The sequence below is a fragment of the Arachis ipaensis genome, chromosome B2 (assembly GCF_059453495.1).
Source record: "Arachis ipaensis isolate K30076 ecotype BB chromosome B2, ASM5945349v1, whole genome shotgun sequence".
NCBI lineage: Eukaryota > Viridiplantae > Streptophyta > Magnoliopsida > Fabales > Fabaceae > Arachis > Arachis ipaensis.
In genome coordinates this window covers 70,283,670-70,308,191 of record NC_142437.1, presented here as the reverse complement: position 1 = coordinate 70,308,191, position 24,522 = coordinate 70,283,670, and the positions used below count along the sequence as shown (strand labels likewise).

The window sequence follows — 24,522 nt, the reverse complement described above, 5'->3', positions numbered from 1 at the left end:
CAAGTCAAATTGTTCTTGCTGTTCCTTCCTCATATGCTCCCAGTTCCCTTGGAGTTGTTGAATGTTTTGGTTAACTTGGCTCCATTATTGTTGATGAGTTTCTTTGAGTTGATTGACATCTTCCCTCAGGTGGTGTAGGTCTCCCTTCATTTGGTGTACATCTCCTTGCAATTGTTATGATGCCAGGGCATTTTGGCCAGTTTCACTGACCTTTTTTTTACTGTTTTTAGGGTAATTTCATGCATTTCCTTAGGAAATAAGCTAGTTTTGGGTAGATATTCACTTACATCTTGATTCAAGCATACATTGTGCACTTTACATGATTTCATGAGGATTTTTCATGAATTTAAGGACAAATTGAATGTTGCATTTCCCATGATTTGGACTAGAACTTTGATGCACTTTATTGCTTGATTTTAGGACAAAGGAAGCAAAGAAGAACCACATTAGTGGCTACGTTTGTTACACTAACGTTAACACTAACGTGGAATGGGAGTAACTTGCAAAGTTAATAAGAAAAGTAATTGCCAATAACGCTCTCGAAGCCATCATTGCCCATGTTAAGAGTCACGTTAACTAAGTTAACGTGAACTCTAACGTGGAAGAAAGGAAATGGAGCCAACGTTAGTGACACTTAACATTATCACTAACGTTGGACCAAGCTCATAAGTGGCCACGTTAGTTGCCACGTTAACTTAGTTAACGTGGCCTCTAACGTTAAGAAGTAAAGGGGAAGCCAACGTTAGTGACATTCAACTTTGTCACTAACGTTGGCCAAGTCACAATAAGCCACGTTAACTTCCACGTTAACCTAGTTAACGTGGAAGCTAACGTGAGGAGACAAAGTGGTCGACAACGTTAGTGACACCAAACATTGTCACTAACGTTGGAAGGAACCCACACAAGCCCCAACAAGCCACGTTAACTCCCATGTTAACTTAGTTAACGTGAAGAAGAAGGGAGGTGATCGCCAACGTTAGTGACACCCAACATTGTCACTAACGTTGGAATTAGCCCACATAAGCCACTATGAGCCACGTTAACTCCCACTTTAACTTAGTTAACGTGGAAGCTAACGTGGATAAGGGAATGATGAGCCAACGTTAGTGACACTCAACTTTGTCACTAACGTTGGAGATGGCTAGCATGGCAACGTTAGAAGCCACGCTAACCTAGTTAACGTGGACTCTAACGTGAGAAATAGGGGCACATTGGAACATTAGTGACAATGGTAAGTGTCACTAACATTCTCGAAGGTTGGCAAGCCTACGTTAAAAGAGCCACGTTAACTAAGTTATTGTGGACTCTAACGTAGGGAAGGGGGAGACTTCTCAACGTTACTGGGAAAGGTAAGTCCCAATAACGTGTGCGAAGAGCAAAGAGGCAACGTTAGTGGCAACGTTTGTGCCACTAACGTTGACGTTAACGTGGCTCTTACTTTGGTGAGGAACGTTAGTGAAAAAGGTGATTGTCACTAACGTTCTAGAACCCATATTTTCACTGAACGTTAACACCACTAACGCCCTTAGCTAAAGTCTCTGCCCACTTCACATTTTCTCTCTGCAAGTAAAGCCAAGCCCAATGAAGAAGAGAACTGCTTCAAACTCAAGATCCAAAGGCCCATACCCAAGACTTGAAGAGCCAACTAGAAGAACAGAAGAGTAGTATATATAGGAGTAACTTTGAATTAAAATGGGAGTTGGAAAATATAGGGAGCCTCTGGGCATAGAATTACTCTCTGTATTTTACTTTCTCTGCACTTCTAGAATATTCCTCTAACTAAAGTTGCTTGATCAATCAATCCCTGTGGGATTCGACCTCACTCTATTGTGAGTTTTTACTTGACGACAAATTCGGTACACTTGCCGAAGGAAATTTGTTGCTAGACAAGTTTTCCGTGCAACATGTTCCCAGTTGAATCCCTCTGGAAATTGCTGATATTGGTATTGTGGTGGTGGTTGAAGTGCCAAGAATTGAGGTTGCTCTTCTGCCTCTTCCTCTTCTTGTTGTTGTTGTTGTGGTTCATGGGCATGAGCTTTTCGTTCTCTGGCCCTGTTGAGTGGGTGAACAGCTACCACCTTGGCCATCTTTTTGGCAGTTATGAACTTGTCTTACTTCACAAGCACCTCATCAATGATCTTTTCAACTCCAGCCTCATCACATAGCCTTTGTATAATGCTGGAGAATGCCAACCTTGTGTTGTCACTGGTGCTTTTCAGTACTTTGTTGATGTTGTTGTCAATCATCTCCCCCACGTTGATATTCTCTCCTTTCATGATGTTGTAGATGAGCACAGCTCTCTCCTTGGTCACCTCTGAAGTGTTGGATGTGGGAATTAGGGACCTCCTCACAAATTCTAGCCACCCTCTAGCTTCGGGGCTCAAATCTCTTCTCCTCGATTGATTTGGTATCCCATCCTTATCATTTATCCAACGCACATGCATCATACAAATTTCATTCAGGATCTCCTCAAACCCAGGGTCTTGTTGCTTCATTCTTTCTTCATAGCTCCAAGTGGAGCATGTCCTCTTCACCATTAGCATTCTTTCTATGCTAGAGGGGCTGTAGTCGATGGACTTCCCCCTTACATAGCAAATGTAGCCATATTGTTGCCCTGGTTGAGGTACTGCGTTAGCATAGAATTCCCTCACCAAGCTCTCTACCACTTTCCTTGGTGGGTTGCATAGAAGTGACCAACCCCTGTTGTTGATCTCAATATTGATTTCAATATGCTCATTCCTCCCTAGTTGAAAGCCAACTTCTGGAATGATCTTCCTCTCACTCACCCAACCATAGAATTGATTTTGGTTGAATGCAGATAGGAACTTGTAGTCATTGAAAGAGCTTGAGGATCCAGAGGTTGGTTCCTTGATTTTTCTTTTCTTTGAGGCTAAGCTTTTTGGTGGTGCCATTAGGTTGAGAGAGTGTGTATGGGATTGTGAAAAAAATGTGTGGGGGTTGCAAGAAAGAGCAAACAAAACAATGTTTTGCTCCAACACCAAACTTAGGACTTGATTGTCCCAATCAAGAAAAAAGAAGAAAGAAATAAGGGAAAAAGATGGTAAAAGATGGTAAGAGAAAGGAAGGTGACGGTGTATGCTCTTCGTGTGTGATTTGGGGTTGTGGAAGTAGGAGAGGAGATGGGGAGGTGAGGCTTTAATAATGGGTGAATGGTGTGGTACGAAGGGTGAAAATTGAAAAGGGTTAAATGTTTTCCCACTTGGGGAGTGGCGCCTAGCGTGGGAAGAGGTGCCAACTCTTTTCTCACATGTCTTCTGCGTTTGTTGAGTTCCAAAGTGCAAGTACACTTTGACTTCCTTGCTTTGTGAGTTGTTTACCATATGGGCCCCATCTTTTCTCCTGAAATTGAAACTGAACCCATTAGTAATGACAAAAGAACCCATTCACATTCTTTCTCATCAAGAGTGATTTCGATTGCAACTGATCGGTGTCCCTTGAGACACCAGACTTAATTCTTTGGTATCTTAATAAATTAGTTTCATTATTGTGTATTTAATGTGTTCATAAGAATGGAGTAATCATCAATCTTTTCGTTTTCTTTTGATTCCAATTCCTCTGAACTCATTAAACCACGTTCATGTTCTTACCCAGAGCATTAAGTGTTTTCAAATTAGGTGACTTGGGCTGCTAGGTGATCCTTGGTGGTGGCCACACCAAACTTAGCAGTTTAGCTACTTCTCAGCCCATTCACTCATCATGATTTATGCCTTCATCAAGTTGTAGTTCAAAAATAGAAAGAAATAAAAGAGTGTAAAGAAAATCTAGCTACCAAAGCTAATATCAAACTTTCTAACCTACAATTATAAACTAATCCTAATTTGATACTGTAACCTCAAAGTGAGACTGAAAATTAAACTATCTAGAGCAATAGATTTTAAACTACTCTAAGAAAGGTAATTAAATCAAAAAGGATAAAGTGTTGGGGTGCCTCCCAACTAGCGCTTCTTTATTGTCATTAGCTTGACATTCCTTCATCTTCAGCTGAGCTTGTAGCTCACTCTCTGCTCCTCTAAGGAGCCTCCCAAGTAGTGCTTGAGTCTATGGCCATTGACAATAAAAGTTCTCTGAGTCTTGTCCTCCATGAGCTCCACATGACCATAAGGAAACACCTTGAGTATGGTGAAAGGTCCTGACCATCGAGACTTAAGTTTCCCAGGGAAGAACTTGAGTCTTGAGTTGTAGAGTAACACCTTCTGTCCTTCAGTGAACTCCCTTCTTGCTATCTTTTGGTCATGCCACCTTTTTGTGTTCTCTTTATAGCTTTTTGCATTCTCATATGCTTGATTTCTAAACTCCTCCAGCTCATTGAGTTGCATTAATCTCTTTTCTCCAGCAACTTGTTCATCATAGTTTAACATTTTTAGAGCCCAAAATGCTCTATGCTCAAGTTCAAATGGTAAGTGACAAGCCTTGCCATATACCAATTGGTATGGAGACATCCCAATGAGAGTCTTATAGGCTGTTTTGTAGGCCCATAGTGCATCATCCAGTTTCGTAGACCAATCCTTTCTTGAGCTTCCAACAGTTTTTTCAAGAGAAGCTAAAGCACAAAACTCTGGAGAAGACCTAACAGAAATTTTCGAAAAAGAAGTAGTTATGGCAGCCGAAAATAACAATAATGGTGGAGATGCAAGGAAGATGCTTGGTGACTTTACTGCACCCTCTTCTGACTTCCATGGAAGAAGCATCTCAATTTCTGCAATTGGAGCAAACAACTTTGAGCTTAAGCCTCAATTAGTTTCTCTAATGCAACAGAATTGCAAGTTTCATGGACTTCCATTGGAAGATCCTCATTAGTTCTTAGCTGAATTCTTGCAAATCTCTGACACTGTTAAGACCAATGGGGTTAATCCTGAGGTCTACAGACTTATACTTTTCCCATTTGCTGTAAAAGACAGAGCTAGGATATGGTTGGACTCACAACTTAAAGAAAGCCTGAACTCTTGGAAAAAGTTGGTCAATGCTTTCTTGGCCAAATTCTTTCCACCTCAAAAGTTGAGCAAGCTTAGAGTGGAAGTCCAAACCTTCTGACAGAAGGAAGGTGAATCCCTCTATGAAGCTTGGGAAAGATACAAGCAATTGATCAGAAGGTGTCCTTCTGACATGCTTTCAGAATGGAGCATCCTATGTCACTACAAGAAAACCAGGATTTTGCTACGCTTTTAAAGCGTGGCGAAAAGTTGAAAAAAGCGTAGCGATAGCTTTTCGCCACGCTTTTTGAGCTACCGGCACGCTTTTGAAAGGGTCACAACTGCTAGCGTGCCGGTTGCTCTATCGCCACGCTTTTGGTGACCTATGGCCACGCTTTTTTTGTCACCACGCTTTTATCTATTGCCACGCTTTTAAGCGTGGTCGTATGTGAAAGATATCGGTACGCTTTTAAAGCGTGCCAATAGCTGGAGATACGGCTACGCTTTTAAAGCGTGCCAACAACGAGAGATATCGCTACGCTTTTAAAGCGTGCCAGTAGCAAGAGATATGGCTACGCTTTTAAAGCGTGCCAATAGCAAGAGATATGGCTACGCTTTTAAAGCGTAGCTATTGATAACTGTTGTACAATATGGCTATGCTTTTAAAGCGTAGCTATAACTTTGTTCAAGTTCTATTGTTCTTTTTCTAATCTTTGTAATAAAATCTTATAAAATTCATAGATAATTGTAAAAGTTATACAATGACCATTAATTTTAAATCAACTAATCCAATCTTTATAAACTTGTCACCAAATATAGTGTGATTGATCACATGACATGCTCTAACAAAATACCAAAAATCAAAATCATTACAACAACTATTACATTATCTACTTCCTTTACATATTTTTACATAAGAGAAAAAATTTTAGAATCAGTAGGAAGTTACAAAAGAGACCACTAGTTTTTACTGAAACAAAAAAACACTACTAGTACCCAAGCTAACGAAGATTCTAAGCAAGCTACCATCCTTGAATTACATATTACTAATCCAGGAGCCATCATTTCAATCCACCTGGATCATATACCAAACGCAATGCCATGCAGCTCTTGAGAAAACAGGAGCCATCATTTCAATCCACCTGAAGAAAATAGATAATCTTCCTTCAAGTCTAGGAAAGTAAAGAGAAAGCTAATTGAATTACTTATTACCGAAACTTTACATGGTACAAGGAGGAGCAGTGCTGCTTAAATCACAACCTCCAATTTTGTATGTCCTTCTGCAAGCACAACAACTAAAAGTATGTAAGAACATGATTGTGAGTATATGCATCTTCAAAAGATTTTCGTTAAGCTATGCTTTTCTTCTATTTAATTTTCTCTATTTACACTAGAATAGTTATCTATAACTTATTTCAATTAACTCTAGAATTCGTTCATATCTTCTCACTTACTGCACTCAAGAGTAGTTCTCTCTCCACAAATCATATCTTAAGGAGAATAATACACAAATGTATGAAGCTGCCAACACTTATTTTAATTTTAAATTTAAGAAAATGAAAGACATGTACTTACAGTGAGAACTAGACCAATTGTCAAGTCTTCTAGCTTTTCTCTCTCAGCAAGACCTTTCAATTTGGATACCAAGGAAGTCGAAACCCAGTTCTAAGCACAGTAAGTAACTGAAAAATCTCCAGAGCTGGTTGTAAAATCTCCACAGCAAGACCTTTCAGAAAGTTGAGGATCAAGTGCTGGTTGTGAAATCTCCAGCCCTTCACTTTTAATGATAGATATATAACTGAAAAATCATTTGAGAATCATTAAGATTTTGTAACATTATAGGAGTGCCCATTAAAAAATAAATAAAACAGAAGTAATCTCCACCAATTTTGTTTTTAATTAAACAATCTAAGAGCATCAAACTATATTTTTTCTAATTTTCAGAAATCAGAGATGGTTTTCAACATTCTTATCTGGGTGGAACTCTTAAACTCCAAGGTCCTCACGCCAAAGGAAAATTTTCTCATCCTAAAACAAAAATCTGGGTGTAAGGAAACATAATACACATCTAAGACAATAAATAACAATTCCTAAAATAGAATCCACAAATTAGGTGGCTAAATTTTCTAAAGTGCATTATTCACTAGGCCTTGTGAACCTTTTCCACATATGCCTGCAACCAAAAGCACAGGAATTGTAAGACAATCTAGAAAGGCTAATTGTAAGCAATTACTCATTTTTCATCAATTCTGGGACAACCCAACTTTGACAAGAGAGAATATCTAAAAGCACAATAGCAGATGTAGATTAAGAAACTAACACAAATATCCATAGCAGAACACAATATTAACCAAAAGGCTGCACTTTCATCAAAGATTATAGTCAAACTTAAGGGCAGAATTAATTGGGTTGCAACAAGCTGATGGAATTCTTAAACTCCAAGTTTCTAGTCATGTTTACCTCCTTTTGATAAAGTATAAGCAAGTCAGGCATACTGTAAAGAAATGAAAAGTAACTAAGACTATTATATCATGATACATGTTTCATGCCATTGAAGTGTCAATTAAAAAGATTATGTAAGCTATATCAATAACTTCAAACACAAACAATAAAGAATAAAAATGCATCTATAAGGAGAGGACAAACTTTTAAAAGATATCTATCCAAATCCTCCCATATCAGTATATGGTGGTAATCTTGCCCAACTCAAACAGAGCAGGGTATCTCCAAAATGATTTCAATTTTAATTCTGGACACTTGCCTAAGTATCTTGGCCTCATATATGAGCACATTTATTAAAGAGCTTAATTTTAATGTCCTGTAAAAATTTTATATTATCATATTCACTCAGTTATTCATGACTGACTGAAACTTACAACTTGTCTCCGCTGATGATGCTTCTTCCTTACGGCAGGAATATCCCATAGAGGTCACGTTTCAAAGCTCGAAGTACTGGACACTATACCAGCAGGTAATGCCTCGCTTCCCCTAGGCCTGCACTGGTTCTACTAAACAGGATAAACAAATATAAGCACCAAAGTTTTGAACATCTAGAATAATAGAACAATGAATATGACTCATCCAGGAAAAAAACAATCAATCAGTAAAATATTATATATAACTTAGTGGATTAAGAATGAAGGCACGGTAAGAGAATGAACCTTGCTGTGTTCTGTTTAGACCAACTAGACAAAACTTCCTCACTTTCAACTTAATATAAGGCTACATAAACAGCTCAACTAGTCATATTATAAAGCCAAATCAAAGATTAATACTAAAGCAAACAAAATAGTACAAATTGAAGTAATCATGAACTAATTTGAAATACTAACAGTGCTAGAACTCCAACACAATCTTAGGGAACAAGCTCGGCGATAAGCTCCGGAAGAGGGGTCACCTGATGATGCATGTCATTATTTGGCTTGTACTTCTTTCCTTTCTTGGATTTGTTGGAAAGAAATCGAGGCGAGAAGCATGCCGGTTGGATGCAGTCTGGCTGTATTAAACAAGTCGGTTCGGCGCAAGAAGGCTGAATGCAGTATCCTGAGGTCTTCGTAGATGATCCCAAGCAAAAGTAAATACTCTAAAGCAAGGAGAACTTCTGCCACATAAAACCTGCATTCAAAGATTCATCAACTTATAAATAGAGTGATCATTAAAGATATAACTAGAAACCAATACACCAGCAAAATTAATCTATTTGTCATTAGTTCGATACATGTTTCAATAATGAGAAATTAACATATCAAGCAAGCTGTCAGAGAGGCCAATTAATTGGTATATGAGTTCTTCATTTTTTATCATTTGTCAACAAAAAGAATTTGTTTGTACTATTATCCATTCATGTATTGCCACAATAACATGATCTGGAAACTGTAAAACTTTCACGAAAAGCAACAATCGATTAAAACTGAACTCTAATGGAATCAGAATGTAACAATTCTGGGAAAACAGAAAGCATAGAGATAGAGTAATCAACTAACCATAAAGGCAATAAGTAAAATAAAGAGGAACATATCCATGAGTTTTTTCAACAATAAGGCCATAAGAAAACAAATCAACTTGGTTAGTTATAAAACTAGCAAACCATGTTTCGCTACAAATAGGGACTGGAGTGATTAGAGGTACATCAAAAACCCCAACTGTGGAACAATTGAGTTCATAAATCTAATACAGAATCAGCTAATATCGGGTTTGCTAGTGACTTATCAACACTAGTACCACACTCACTAATTTCAGTATAGGTGAAACTTTGTTTAGCTTCCCAGTATAGGCCCATGAACATAATTCCGAGATGGTCTTAAGGGAGGCCGCGTAGGACGAGGAGTCCCGGATGTAGAAGGAGGATCATGCTGCTGTGCAACAGAAACTGAATTCTGAACCTCTGATAAAGATTTTACTACTCCATTTGCAGGTGACTCCATGAAGAAATTATGAACACAAAAGCTTGAAATTGAAATTTCAACTCAGCTCAGTGAATTAATCAATATCTGATCATCCAAAAAGCCCTTTAATTACAGAATCTCATGCACACCATTAAAACGTAAATCAATGATTATGCTGATGGAAATAACAGACATTATTAATATGCAAACACGGAATGAAATTTGAACAAGCAAAAAACAAAAAGAAAGCATGGCATAATCTTCAAGAATAACACATTCAGTGGAAAAATCACTCCAAATGGAACTTTACATCATAAAGCACAATCAACTCAACAACTTCATCAAGCAGAAAGAAAAACACAAAGGGGTTCCAGAGACAGTAAAAGGTTCAAGGTTTTTTTACATGTTTCCCAAGAACCCACTCATCATTCAGAACCAACAACACTTATATGAACAAAAACACAACTTTATCAGACAAATGTGAGAATATGATATCGCATTGAAATTTTCGAGGCCCAGAAAATTCCAAAAAAGTGGAAGAGAAACGAGTAGAGAGATGGTGATGAAGAGGCAAACCAGCGCAGTGTCACCGTCGTCATCCCGGCGAGAAAACGCGCCGGAAAAAATTCACGCCAAAACCATCGGCTGCATGTCTGGCATTCTCCACCTCATCTCCCGCTCCAATAGCCGCCGCCAACGCCGCTTTCTCACCTTCGGTCCGTTTCACATTCTCCTGTAAAACACCAAAATCCTTTTCATTCTTTGCTAAATTTTCGATCGTTCACATAACTAATCGTTTCTTTTTCTTTTTTAATTCACCTCATTATCAGGTAACAAGAAGAATCCTAAGAATAATTCTTCTTCCGCCTTTTCCTCTATCGCCGCCGGAGAAATATCAAAAGAGGAGAAGACTTCCGAAGTTGCTGCCAGCCAGAAATCGATATCGCCGTGCGAGGTGCCAAGAAGCTCGACGTTACCCGCGGAGATTCGCCAGTCTCGTACGACAAAGCCTCAATTGCCGACCGCAGAGAGTCGCTCGGCGGCTTTGGTGGCGAGGTTGATGGGACTGGACGAAGCACCGGAAGCTGCGTCGGCGGAATCGGTGGTAGAGAAGAGACAACAGCTTCTCGGAGCGCTACAACGATGTGATGAGGACTTGAAGGCGCTGAAGAAGATTATCGAGGTGGTTCAGTTGACGGATCCACTGCCATGGTGGGAGTTTCGGAAGAGAGAGTGACGACGGAGGCATTGCGAGGGCTGGGGTTCTTCATGGAGGGCTGCGGTTCTTCGAAGCTTTTAGGGTTCTGGGTTCTTTGAAGGAGAAAGGGGGTTCTTTAATTTCATATATTGTTATTTGAAGAGAATTATTTATGAAACAATGGGTCAATTGCTAACTTCTGGTTCTGGGTTCTTTGAAGAGAAAAAGGGGGTTCTTTCATTTCGAATAATGTAGGAGAGAACGCAGCGTTTTGATTTATAAAGGATCGCAGCGTTTTACTTTTGGAAAGACTTTTTGGCCACGCTTTTGAAGCGTGCCAAAAGAGTTGTAGGAAACGGCCACGCTTTTAAAATGTCACTAAAACAAAACTTTGTCGCTGCACTTTAAAAGCGTGCCTGTTTCTCCCTATGGCTACGTTTTTTAAGCGTGGCAAAAAAAAGCGTAGCCAAATCTCGAATCAATTGCTACCCTCATAAAAGCGTGGCCATAGACTCTTTTCGCCACGCTTTTTAAGCGTAGCAAAAAAAATGTAGCCAAATCTCTAATCAATCGCCACCCTCATAAAAGCGTGGCCATTGACTACTTTAGGCCACGCTTTTAAAGCGTGGCAAGAAAAAAGCGTGGCCATAGGCCTTTTTTCTTGTAGTGTGTATATTCTATGATGGTCTGTTTAAATTGTCCAAGATGTCATTGGATCACTCTGCTAGTGTATCTCTTCATCTGAAAAAGACGCTTGCAGAAGCCCAGGAACTCATTGAGATGGTTGCAAATAACCCGTTCATGTATACTTCTGAAAAAATTTTGTGAATAATGGGATGACTCAGAAGAAAAGAGTTCTTGTGATTGATACTCTGAATGCCATATTGGCTCAAAATAAAATATTGACTCAGTAAGTCAATATAATCTCTCAGAGTCTGACTGGAATGCAAGCTACATCCTGCAGTACTAAAGAAGCCTCTTCTGAAGAAGAAGCCTGATAAACCCATATTTTATGATATATTTTGTGCTTAGTTTGAGTGATTTATTCATTCCTTCACCCACTTATTCATATTAATTGCATGGTTTTACTTCTCCTTCCTTATTATGTGATGTATGTGAAAAAACATGTTTCCTATGCTTTAAAATTAATTATTTTAATTACCTTTATTTCCATTCGATGCCGTGATTAGTGTTCTGAGTAGTTTCAGATCCTCTAAGGCAGGAATGACTTAAAGGATGGAAGGAAAACATACAAAAATGGAAGGAAAGTGCAAAACGGAGTTCTGAAGAAACTGGCATCCACGCGATCGCATGGACGACGCGATCGCGTGCCAAGCGCGAATCAACAGCGACGCGGCCGCATGACTAACGCGACTGCGTGCCTTAATCAAAACGCATATGACGCGGTCACATGACTGAAGCGACCGCGTGGCAAGGAAAAGCTCCAAATGACGCGACCGCGTGACCCACGCGGACGCGTGACAGAGGCCACGCACCAGAAAATGCAGAAAACGCTCATAGCGAATTCTGAAACCCTTTTTGGCCCAAATCCAAGTTCAGAAGGCATAGACCAGAGGTTATGAAGTGAGGGAATGCATCCATTCAGAGAGAGCTCACCAATTTTTACTTTCCATGATTTAGATTTAGTTTTGGGAGAGGTTCTCTCCTCTCTCTTTAGGATTAGGATTTAGATTTAGGATTTTTATTCACTTTCAGGATTATCTCTTTTGATCAGGTTCAATATTCCTTTTATTTACTTTTGCAACCTACTTTATGAATCCTTTCATGTTACAGATTACTCTTTTATTAATGTTATTTGAGGTATTTCAGTTTAATATTGATTTCTCTTATCTATGCTATTGTTGCTTTTACTCTGAAGACATTTTTATTCCAAGTAGATTTATTTTTCTCCTTTTGGTCTTGGTTAAGAAATCAGTAACTCAGGAATTATCAAACTCAAATGTGATTCGAAGATCAAACCAATTAATCCCTTGACCTTCCTTTATCTTAGTAAAGGTTAACAAAGTGGAATTAAGATTCAACCATCATCATCGTTGAATAGGATAGCTAGGATAGGACCTCTAATTTCTCATACCTTGCCAAAAGTTTATTTACAGTTATTTATCTATTTTTAATTGCCATTTAATTTACTCGTCATTAAATTACTTGTTCCTCATTCTTGAAACCCCAATTTTACAATCCTCATAACCAATAATAAGAACATACTTCCCTACAGTTCCTTGAGAAGACGACCCGAGGTTTGAATACTTCGGTTATCAATTTTTAAGGGGTTTGTTACTTGTGACAACCAAAACGTTTGTAAGAAAGGTTGATTGCTTGGTTTAGTAACTATACTCACAACGAGAGTTTACCATAACCTCTAAACCATCAATCTTCAGTTCTTCAAAATGGCGCCGTTGCCGGGAACTGCTAACGTGTGCTTTATTATTGGTTATTGTAAATATTTTCCTTTTACTTGTTTATTTATTTTTGTTTTTCCTTTTTAATTTTATTTGATATTATGAATTCTCACCCCTCTCGCTTTGAGTTTGGGTCTAACTTTGTTGAAGGAAATAGAAGTTACAGCAGGAATATGCATCAAGGTCAAACCAATCAAGGATGGATGGAGCCAAGAGGATCTAATCAACCTTTCAGGCAACAACACCCTCCAAGATATCATGGACAGCGACCATTCTACAATGCATGCCCAGCTGAAAGATATGGTGGACAACCTTGTAACTACCAACAAGTCCCACCCCGTGCCTATAGACCATCCTCTCAACATAACCTCGAACCACCACACTCACAAGCTTCTCTTCACCATTCGCCACCGTATGATCCTTTCCTACCCCAGTTCCAATCCAATCACCCCCAAGCACCACCACTTTCCTATGTTTCATGTCCAAATCCATCACCCCGAGAATCAGAGATTCGCCTCAAGGCAACAGTAAATAAACTTCAAACAACCATTCGACAACTGGAGCAAGCAGTAATTCAATTAGCTTCTAGACGCGCGAACATTCAAGGACCAACCACAGCCCCATGTGGACAATCTAATGAAGAGCGTAGCATGAAGGAAATACTAGAGACTCCAGTGGACAAGATAGAGCATGAATTCGTACTAGAACAAGTAGAAGAAGCTGTCATTGTACAAGAAGACGAGATGGTTGAAGATCTAGGATACACTGAACCTCCATGGGAATCCAGAGTTGAGGAGACCTCCGTCAAGGACGTTACAGTTGATGCTAAGGAGGATAGAGCACAATCCCCAAGGCAAGTCGTTTATGAAGAACTAGACGGAATAACCCAGGACACAAATTCCCTTGATGATGATAGTCACAAGTCAAACTCTCTTAGTAATGAACTTGCATCCGCAAGTGAATTCTCTGAGATCGAAGAATCTTCCCCAAACGAATACGAAGATGATCCAGAGGTGGATTTCTCTCAACCTCCGATCTATGACTCGAGTGATGAGGAAGACATAGAAGACTTTGACCAGGATACAGATGCATTTGAAGAATCTTGCGAAGAAGTGGAGGAATTCACAGAAGAGCACAAGGGAGTAGAACTTACAGAACCACCAGAAACACCTACCCCAAGGCCATTACCACCTAATACAAGCTTCAAGTGGGTACAATCCTTAACCTTTAACTTTACTTATTCACTTGAATATGGTTTACTTGAAACAGATGGCCAGCTTAGAGCCCTCTGCGGCTTTAAGAGTAAGAGGGAAATGGCTCGTACTCAGAGTTGGTGTACAAGGTTCAATAAGGTTCCACGCTTCAAATCGAAGTGCACGGATTGGTATCATGCTCAATTGAATGGATCTCGAAAAACGTTTGGTCACTATGGTGGGAATCTACTTTCTAAACCGCCCGGATGGAAAAATATAGATAAAGACAGAGGCGGATTTAAAAACAAGGCTTGGGATCATGGATTCTATTCTGACATTCGTCACCCCGGGAGCCTGAGACTCTGTTTGAAGCTGCTCAGAAGCTTTACATGCCTAGTTTGGGACCCCGGAGGCTATTGGCATTCCAAGCATTGGTGGAGATTTTTGGATGAATTTAAGCATAAGCCGCCATAGCAGGAAGCTCTTCCAATGTCCAACTTAAGGACTTTAACTAAAAGTGCTAGGTGGGAGACAACCCACCATGGTATGATCATTCCTTTTGCAATTTTAATTTTATTTAGTTTTGCTTGTTTTTAAATTTTATTTTTATTTTATTGAACCTGGAATCATGCATAGCATTCACATTAAGCATTGCATTCTGCATACTGCATTATGCATTCTACAAAAAAAAAAAAGAGTGGTGCGCGATGCGACCGCATGATCCATGCGATCGCATCGATGGCAAAATATACTTCCAATGCGACCGCGTCCTCCACGTTGCCGCGTGACCTGGAAATCAGCATAAGGATCCAACGTCCAGAAAGTTGGCCTGGAATCGTGCGGCCATTGTGTGTCTAGCACAAAATGGCCCACGCGATCGCATGCCCCATGCGATCGCGTCACTTGCACACAATCAATCCCACGCAATCGCGTGAGTGACGCGATCGCGTCGCATGAATTGCACAAATCCCAAAAGAAGACAGAGAGTTGGGCTGGAACGACGCTGGATTCGTGCGTTTAGCACAAATTCCAGCGATGCGATCGCATGCCCCAGGCGATCGCGTCCTACCCCCTTTTATCCCTTCCATGCGATCGCGCGACCCACGCGATCGCGTCACCCCCCATTTCGCACCAGCCACGCGACCGCGTGCCCCACGCGGCCGCGTGGATTCAAATTTATAACCCCCCAGGTCACGCGAAACCCTATTAGCGCGCCCCCCTGAACCCCCTCCCCTCCCTTATCTCTTCTCCAATCCAACCACCACCACCCAGTCACCACCATCGCCACCCCCAGACGCCGCCGACCTCCCAGACGCCGCCGCCACCTTTCCCCCCTTCCTCCCTCCCCTTCTTTCTCCTTCTTTCTTCCTCTTCCACCCCTCTCAGCCACTGCTCCTCTGCGCACCACCACCCACCGCCGCCACCCGTCCCAGCCGCGCCCCCCATCCACTAGCACCACCACCCCTTCCCCTATCCCCCTATCCCCCATTACCCTTTTTTTCCCCTTGCCCCGAACAGCCGCGCCGCCGTCCCCACCACCGCCAGCTACCGCACCAAACGCCATCACCACCACCGCCAGCCACCTTTCTGCCCAATCTCATTCTACGGCCTTCCAGGTTCTGCAAAACGTCACCCTTTTATCTTTTCGTAGTTAGTTCATACTTTTCTGTTTATGTTCCTGTCTAGGCTAGTTAGATATGCATGCTGTAGTGGATTTTAGGTTGTTAGGTAGCCTAGGATGTGGTTAGTGGATTTAGGTCTGTTTATTTACGCTGTTCATGTTTATTGCTTTATGTTTTCGCAATCCTGCTGCTGCTGTAATGTTAGTTCATATGTTGTACTCTCCTGTATATTGCTGCTCTTTACATTGATTTTTCATGATTATATTCCTTATATGTAACTGCAAGCTTTAATTTTAATTCATATGAACTATTTAATTGCTGTTTATTTTCCGGGACAGTCCAATTTTTAGCCGGAATGCTGCCCAAATTTCTGTAAAATATTTTCCTTCATGTCTTAGTTTTGGCATTTTCAACTGTGCTTTCCTTATATTTCACCAAACCAATTCATGAATGCGTAGGCATGCATTCTTATTTTCTTTGATCTCCTGGTTCTAAATTGCAATTTTGATGTTTGATTCTATTTTTTGTTATTTCTATATCTATCTGAATCATCATCCACTTGTTTTCCTTGTTTGGTTTTGAGTTACTTATCGCTTCTAATTGTGAATGCTTGTTACTTAAAAAAAAAAAAACTTATCCTTATGCCACTTACCTTAACCCATTTTTCACTAACTCGCTAATTCTAATTTTCTGACACTCTTTTTCAATTCTAACCAAACTCACCTTTTAAAAATCTCTTTTCTGGTTTTTCACTTTCTTTTAACTTTCTAACCATGGCATACTGATAATTTTTCCTACTTAACATGCCTTCTATTACATTTTGGATTGTGAATTCTTCCTTTCAAACTTTTCACTCCTATACAATCCTTAATGCACTTTCACTTAACTCATTTACCTCATTCTAATTCTCCTTTGCCACTTTGTGTTTCTTTTGACTATTTGCCTATTTGTTTTCCTATTTTTATTATATCCTGTTTTTCTGTTTTTCAGGATGTCAGATTCCCAGAGAAAGGGAAAAGGAAAGGCTACCACTGGCAAACGTAAAAGAGGAGAATCATCTTTGTCTATCATAGATCTCATGCATGATGCCTCCTGGCGGGAGAAAAACTTCACCCTGCAGGAGAAGGCCGACCAGCTACTTCCCATCACTGATCCGATTAAATTTGCAAACCGATACTGTGAGCTTAAGTATCCGGTGTTTGCAACCTCCAGGAACCTATACCTGGAGAGAACTTTGAAGATCCCAGAAGAACTCCAGCAGTACACCTCTGATCAAATGAAACAAAGAGGTTGGTTCTTCCTGGAGAGACCTCTGACTAAGGTCAATGCATCTTGGGTTAGGGAATTCTACTGCAACTACTTCAAAACTTCCCTAGATGCAGTGAACCTCAGAGGAAAGCAGATTCTGGTTACTGAGGAGGCGATAGAAGATGTTCTGAAACTTCTGCCTAAGACTGATCAGACAGATGGTTATCAGAAAGCTGAGGAGGATATGCACTATATGCGATTTGACTGGGATGCAGTAAAGGCGAGGATCACCCTTGACCCGACAGTTCCTTGGATCATGGGTCAGAACACCACCATGCCCAAGGGGATCAAGCGGATTTACCTAAACGATGAGGCTCGGCTATGGCATCAGATATTCAGCAACTACATTATGCCGAGTACTCACGAGACTGAGATATGAGCCGCTATGATCACTCTCCTTTGGTGTGTGATGGAGGGTAAAGACCTGTACCTGCCACGCTTTATCCGGCACTATATGGCCAGGGTCCACGTCCGAGGCACTCTTCCCTTTCCCTATCTGGTTACACAGCTGGGCCGTCGAGCTGCCGTACCATGGGAGGATGCTGATGAGAGGCCACCTGCTGCAGAGTGCAAGAAGATTATCCTGCACAGCAGGAACTTTCTGGCCTTGGGCTACAGACCTCCATTCCTGACTGCCACTGCTGAGACAGCCACACCTTCTGCCGGCCCCTCTTCCTCTACAGCTACACCTTCCACCACCACTGCACCTCCACCTGCCCCATAGCCCATCTATCATCTAGTGCACCGCCTGTTTCGACGGCTTGACCAGATGGAGCATCACAACAAGCGACGCTATGAGCACCTGAAGCTGATAATACGCTCTGGTGACATCCCCTCCGAGCTTGACACAACATCCGAGGCATCTGAGGAGGAGGCGGATGATCCTGAGGCTGAGACCCATCCCCAGGGAGAGACAGAGCAGGCAGGCACAGAGCAGGCTGCACCACAGGCAGAGGTTCCACATCAGATTCAGGCTGCAGATCCTGAGATCCCTATCCAGATAGCACCTCCTCTGCAGCAGCTGTAATAACCCTGATTTTTGAGTACGCGAGATCTTTTCTAAAGGCACGGATTTCTCCGGAAGATCAGTAAAGAGAACACCTCTTCTATATCAACAACTATCTTGATCCTCATTGTCATTATGTAATCCTTAAGCTAGAACCTCTTCTGAGGCAAGCTCGATAACGCAATCACGAAGAACCTAGTTTTTGAACCGTACCGGTTAGGAGTTTTAATTCTGATTTTTGTAAGTAGTCTCAGTTTGACGAACCGGACTCGATTCATGAGAGAATAGAGATAATAGTATAATATTAGTATTATATTAGTATTAGAAAATGCTTGAATGACATTATAAGGTTACCTGGTCTATTTTTGTTAAAAACAGAAAATCGGTTTAACCAGATTTACGGTTTACTGGTGCAGCTTAGCACCAACACTCTCTGATGAATTTAGCAATGCTAAGGCCTCATTATACATGTACTATTCTCATAATAAATATGGTACTAGTGTCATTTATGCTAGTAGCTCAGAAAATAATTTTTAGAGATGTTTTTACAAGTGTTCCGATACATCTAGTTTTAGTAGTTATACACCTGAGATATTTTAATATTATTTTAATCCACCTCCAAGCCAACCAATCACAACTCACCTTACACCCCCAAGACCTCCAAGGCTGTCTCATTTCATCATTTTGGCCGAAAATAACAAGAGAGAAAAGAGAGAAACTTTCATGAACACTTAATCTTCAAAGCTTGATTTCTTCTGAACTAAAACTCAAATCAAAAGTCCGATTTCACCAAAATGATCCTCTCTTCTTCCTCTACATAAACATGTGACTTATCAAGGTTGGAAATAAGGTTAGATGGCTGTCTCCCTCCCTCTTCAATTCGGTTTTCAAGGAAAACCATGCAAAACATGTGTTTTCTTGATGTTCTTCCTTAGGAATCATGCTTAACTTGACTTGAGGGCCAAGAAACATGAATTTTCAGCAAGTCTAAGGTGAGATATCTCTTCCTAACATACTGAGTGAGATTTGGTCAGTTGAGAGTTTTTGGATTTAAAGTTGTTTTTGATGTGATTTAGGAGGAAAAAGTGCTTAAGGACCACCTGAAAGTCTAACCGAATTTGGAGCAGCAAATCAAGGTAGGGTGTAACGAAATTAATCTTGATTATTTGTGTTTGAGTTGTGTGAATGTTGTATGATTTGGCTGTGCTAAAAAATGGTTGCATATATGATTGATTCTTGGTGAAAATTTGGTGAAATTTTGATGAAATTTGATGAAATTCAAGCTATGAATGTGTGTTCTTGTGGCTGCTGAAAAAACGAACCCTAGAGCTTAAATTGAGGTTCAATTTGTGTTGAAATCATGTAGAAAATATGGGGTTTTAGTGGCTGCTAATTTATTATGAATTTTGGTAAAAATCGGTTGTTGAAAAGACTGAAAAACGGGTAAAAACAGAGAAAGAATTTGAAGAACTTACGAAGAACACGAAGAACACTTTGAGTGTGGTGAAGAACATTGAAGAACACCTTTTAGATCTTAGAAAGGGCAAGGAAGTAATTATTTTGGTGTTTGAGGGGTTATTTGGTAATTTCTAAAAGTTAGGGTGGTAAAAGTAGAAATATTAAAAGTTACGGGTGGTAAAAAGTGAATTTTAAAGGTTAAAAGTAAAAGTAAGTTTATTTTCGAAAATTTAATGATAAAATCATAAAAAATTAATAAAATATTAAATAATAATATTTAATTAAAAATAATATTTTAATAAAAATAATAAAATAATACAGAAAAGGCAGTTTTCTGTAAAAGCTTTAGAAAGACAACTTTAAGCACAGAATCTCATAATTACTTTCATAAAACACTTAGGGAGTGGTAAAAACATATTAGTGAGGCAAAGATAAATAAAAGATAAAAAGTTGAAGAAAAGATAAAAATCGAAGAAAAAGTCTGTAAAATTTTAATGACAGAAAAACAGACAGAGACTAGTGAACGAACTAGGGCAACATAGTTAGTCCTGAAATTACGAATAGGTTAGGTATAATATGAAAAGTTAAACTGTTTCAGTATAGACTTAATGAACGTATACTTGGGACAGGCTAACTATTCATATCGAATTTTACATAAGCTTTAAATACATATGTTATGAAGAGAAATCAAAGCAGAGTAAAGAAACACAGAGAACAAAGTAACCAGAGAAAAGTAGAAAGATACAGAGAAAAGAGTAATTAGAGCAGAGTAAAAAGACAAAGAGAAAAGAGTAATGTGATAAAGAGAAATGGTTTGAGTTACGATGTTGTAAAAGTAAAAGCTGTAAAGTTTGTATAGCATGATTGAACAGAGAAAGAAAGAGGTACTGCATAAGAATGTGAAAGTGATGATGATAATGAGAATGATTATGTGATTATCTGCTGCGTGAAGGCAGTCAGATAGATGGTGGTACGACCACTGAGAGTGCTTTCCTGGGATACTTAGCTATAATGCTATTCTGTAAGTCAGAGGACTCTTACAGAGGTATCGAGAACACACGACTAGCATATACTCCTGTAAGTCAAAGGACTCTTACAGTGAGAGTGTGTGTGTATGCTCCTGTAAGTCAAAGGACTCTTACAGTGAGAGTGTGTGTATGCTCCTGTAAGTCAAAGGACTCTTACAGAGAGTGTGTTGGGCAGATACACTACAAGAAAAAAGGCCTGTCGGCACCCTTTTTTTTTGCCACGCTTTTAAAGCGTGCCCAAAAGTGGTCTATGGGCACGCTTTTGCGAGGGTGGCCACTGATTTGTGATTTGGCCACGCTTTCTTTTGTCACGTTTGAAAAGCGTGGCCATAGAAAGAAATCGGCACGCTTTTATTAGGGTGGCCACTTATTTGAAATTTGGCCACGCTTTCTTATTGCCACGCTTGAAAAACGTACCCATAGAGAGAAATCGGCACGCTTTTACGAGAGTGGCAACTGATTTGATATTTGGCCACGCTTTTTTTTTGCCACGCTTAAAAAACGTGGCCACAGAGAGAAACCGGCACGCTTAAAAAGCGTGACTATCCTGAATTTAATCTGGCAGCATACAAAAACGTGCCAATAGAGTCCCTTCCCTAAAATTTAGTTTCCCACTTAATTTTTTCCACACTTAACTTTTCTTTTTCCAAGTTTTCAAATTTTAACCCTAAAATTAATAGTAACAATACACTAGTTTCCGAAATCCCTTTAACCCTAAAATTCACTTTCAAACCCTAAGCAGCACCGTCACTTCATCTTCACTCTCGAACCCAGCAGCTTCCTTCGGCGTTCATCGTTCAGCTTCATCGCACCCAGCAGCCTTCATCACTACCCTTCATCTCACCCAGCCTTCATCGCCTTCGTCGCACCAGTCATCTTCGTCGAGCAGTCGTTGTCTTGAGCTTGCCGTCGCCACCACCGTGGTCTTCCCCGAGCTTGCCGTCGCCATCATCTTCGTCGAGCAGTGGTTGTCTTCCTCGACGCTGCTTTGAATGGCTTTTCCTTGAAAGGTTCAGAAAACCCTAACCTCCATCACGCCGCCATCTATCTCATCGTCACCTCCCTTAGCGCTGAAGATCACAACCAGGTTCGTCCTTGAATGCCATTCCTCTTGCTGTTTTGCTTGTCGTCCCTCTCGCCGTTCTGCTCGGAAAGCTGCTCGCCTCTGTCTCGTGGTTCTGCTCGCCGCTGTCTCACGGTTCTGCTCGCCAGGTCTCGCGGTTCTGCTCGCCGTGCTGCTCGAAGGTTAGTGCTAAGTTGTGCTCCATCTTCATTTTTTAAAAATGCTCCATTTAGAATCAATCAAGAAAATAGCTCTTGCTGTGCTGCTGTTTTAATTTGTAATCAAGAAAATAGCTCTTTGACCCATGAATTTGTACCTTTTGCAGATTATACTTTGCTCATCCATGAAACATTTCCGTGGATCTAAGAAAGATACAATCCTTGGAGAGGTGCTCTTTACAGCTTTTGAATTTGCAAAAATGATTCCTCTTTTTTTTTTAAAATATATATTGATTCTTATGGTTCTAATAATCTTGCAGCTATATAAATCTTAGTTATGCAAATCATCACTGATTTCTCCAGCAGGAATCTTGGAATTCTCAAACATGTGCAGAGTGCTTAATGACCAGGTATCTGAAACAAAGCAGTACAGAAGTTGATTATGGATTTCTAGATGTAGCTTTCTGCCATTGATTATGAATATTCCGATGAAGCAAAAAGTGGCAATAAGTAAAATGATGAAACATATTATTACTGCAGGGCCTCATTAAACTAGTTGATTATGGATTTCTAGATGTAGCTTTCTGCCGTTGAATATGAATAGAAGAAGCAAAGTGGCAATAAGTAATATAGGGCAGCTTTATAATTAAACAAGTTAGCAGTTTCCTCTATTTTTTTTCTTTCTTTCTTTCTTGATAATAATATAATTATCACTCACTTTATCTTATCTTTTCAGGTATTTATCTGTGGAGAGGAACAGAGTTTCTTGTGTTAAGTTGTTTCCAGAAGCAAGGAACAATCTTCTTCCAGTTTCATCTTTCGTCATTCGCCTGCTTAGCTCTGCCAAAGATCGAAGGCCTTGGCTCAATTAGGTTTTCTTAATTCTATTTTGAAATACAACAAGATATAGCTTAGCCTTTGTTCTTGCTTTAACATTTCAATGGTTTCTTATTTTGATGCAGAGGTAAGAGACAAATTGCTGAGCAGTAGAGAAGGATTTGTGTGGGGAATTGAGGTTCCACTTCCAGGGAGATTCATTTTTCATGTTGAGTTCCTCAATTTGAAAACTTCATCTTCAAATGTATGTTACTCTTAGAATCCCTTCTACTATTATACTGTTCCTCCTTATTGTTTTATCAAATTTGTAATTAAATTCCAATAATTTAGGGTGGTAATTCAATTTGAAGATAAATGTTCTGTTCAAAACAGTAGGGACCAGATTAAAAGCTTTTAAATTATAAGCATTTAATTATAAATTTAAATTGATTGATAAGGGATTAACTAGAATTGAACTTGAGAGTTGTTGAGGGATTAAAATTTAAATGCCAAATCCTTTTCTTGAAAATCTGATTTTCTAAAATGATGCAGTAATTTTATAACTGAATAAATAATTCTACAGTCAACGAAATTGTAATGAGTTAAATGCTGGATAAACTAGAGTAAGTCTAGTTGCTAGAATTTAATTTTAAAAGGATTCTATAATTTGTGAAATTAGTTGTAAATTTTTTAAGTTGGACTACTAAATCTGTTTTTCTGCATCACTTTAAAAGAGGGCAGAAACTTTGAAGGGTTATAACTAATTTCACACTGATCGGAATCGCATGGGATAAAGTTTGGGGTGAACATAGAAATGTTTAGGACTAGGCTGGAAAGTTGGAAGGCGATTCGTTAAGTATATGATTTATGGTGGATTTTTGAAATTTGGTGGTCGAAAATCTGTTTGCTGCAGAAAAATCCAAGTGAGGCAACAACTCAAATTTATCATCAAAGAATTGCTTCCTGTAAGAATCACTCATATTTGTTATGGGAATAGGTAGTGGAGGCACTGTCTCTGGTGTTGGACAATATCTCAAATAAAAAAAATCCTAATGTTAAGCTGATGTTCTCTATTCACAGTTCACACTACAAACTGAACATTGTTCTGTTTGTTAGATAAGCTCATTAAATTCTGGAAATGTTTTCCACTGCATAGATATATGGAGTGGAGCCAGCTGAAAGCAATATCCTAAATGGTGGTAAACCTGGTAAAGATCATGCTCTTTTTTTATTAATATTCTTTTTCTTAGTGACGATTTCCTACCTATTTTTTTCGTGGTGATTGCTTACATGAAGATGTTTTCATGTGACGATGATAGCTAAGATGTTCACAGATACTATATTAAACAGTTTAGGCAAACATATCAAACCATTTGTGTGAGTAGTCATCTTTCCTCATAAGGACTTGAGTTCAATGTCAATACTCAATACTTAATTGTGGTTTCTAGCATTGTTGTAGTGATGAACTAATGTAAATGTAAAAAGTAATCAAAATTATGATCTAAAAAGATTATGATATTTACTGAATTTGGTTGGGAAATCTTTATCTATTGTTTCTTTTTTCAAATCTATGGAATTAAAAACTTTGATATTGTTCTTCTATATAGGTCCACATCATATTACCGGCGATGGGGTTGGATTCAAACCAGACATATTGGACATGGATGTAATGGAGAAAATTCTTGAGGTAAATGGAAAACACTACTTTAATTTGCTCACCTAACTTGAAAATATTATGCTTCTCCTAACTGTCATTTCAAACATGTGTGGTTGGTTAGCAGTGAAGATGCAGTCAGCATGGCCAGGGTGCTGGCCTTGAAGGAAGGACTCGTGGTAACTTTTTCAAATGATTATTTTTGCATACATCATGTTTAGAATCAATGACAAGTTTCAAACTTTATTCATTCAACCATTTTGTTCAGTCTAAGACATGCAT

At 39.5% G+C, this 24,522-nt stretch overlaps 2 long non-coding RNA genes and 1 other non-coding gene across 8 annotated transcripts; 1 reads left to right on the top strand and 2 right to left on the bottom strand.

The window, feature by feature from the left end:
* Window positions 1-5,022: 5,022 nt before the first annotated feature.
* On the bottom strand, window positions 5,023-5,130 carry LOC148574312 (small nucleolar RNA R71). Its single transcript, XR_015905852.1, has one exon. It is a non-coding gene; the product is annotated as a small nucleolar RNA R71 (small nucleolar RNA).
* Window positions 5,131-5,703: 573 nt separating this feature from the next.
* LOC148574311 (uncharacterized) lies at window positions 5,704-10,765 on the bottom strand. Of its 6 annotated transcripts, none has more exons than XR_015905441.1 (9): window positions 10,136-10,765; window positions 9,893-10,049; window positions 9,162-9,421; window positions 8,264-8,546; window positions 8,093-8,153; window positions 7,808-7,939; window positions 6,507-6,729; window positions 6,155-6,211; window positions 5,704-6,073 (listed from the first exon to the last, which is right to left on the bottom strand). It is a non-coding gene; the product is annotated as an uncharacterized LOC148574311 (long non-coding RNA). The 6 variants fall into 6 exon arrangements; XR_015905443.1 differs by having other exon boundaries at window positions 7,808-7,936; window positions 8,329-8,546; window positions 10,136-10,753; XR_015905444.1 differs by lacking the exon at window positions 8,093-8,153 and having other exon boundaries at window positions 7,808-7,936; window positions 8,329-8,546; window positions 10,136-10,753.
* Window positions 10,766-22,736: 11,971 nt separating this feature from the next.
* LOC107633357 (uncharacterized) lies at window positions 22,737-24,214 on the top strand. The gene is made up of 4 exons (XR_015904748.1): window positions 22,737-22,851; window positions 23,500-23,551; window positions 23,667-23,794; window positions 24,194-24,214. It is a non-coding gene; the product is annotated as an uncharacterized LOC107633357 (long non-coding RNA).
* Window positions 24,215-24,522: the final 308 nt, after the last annotated feature.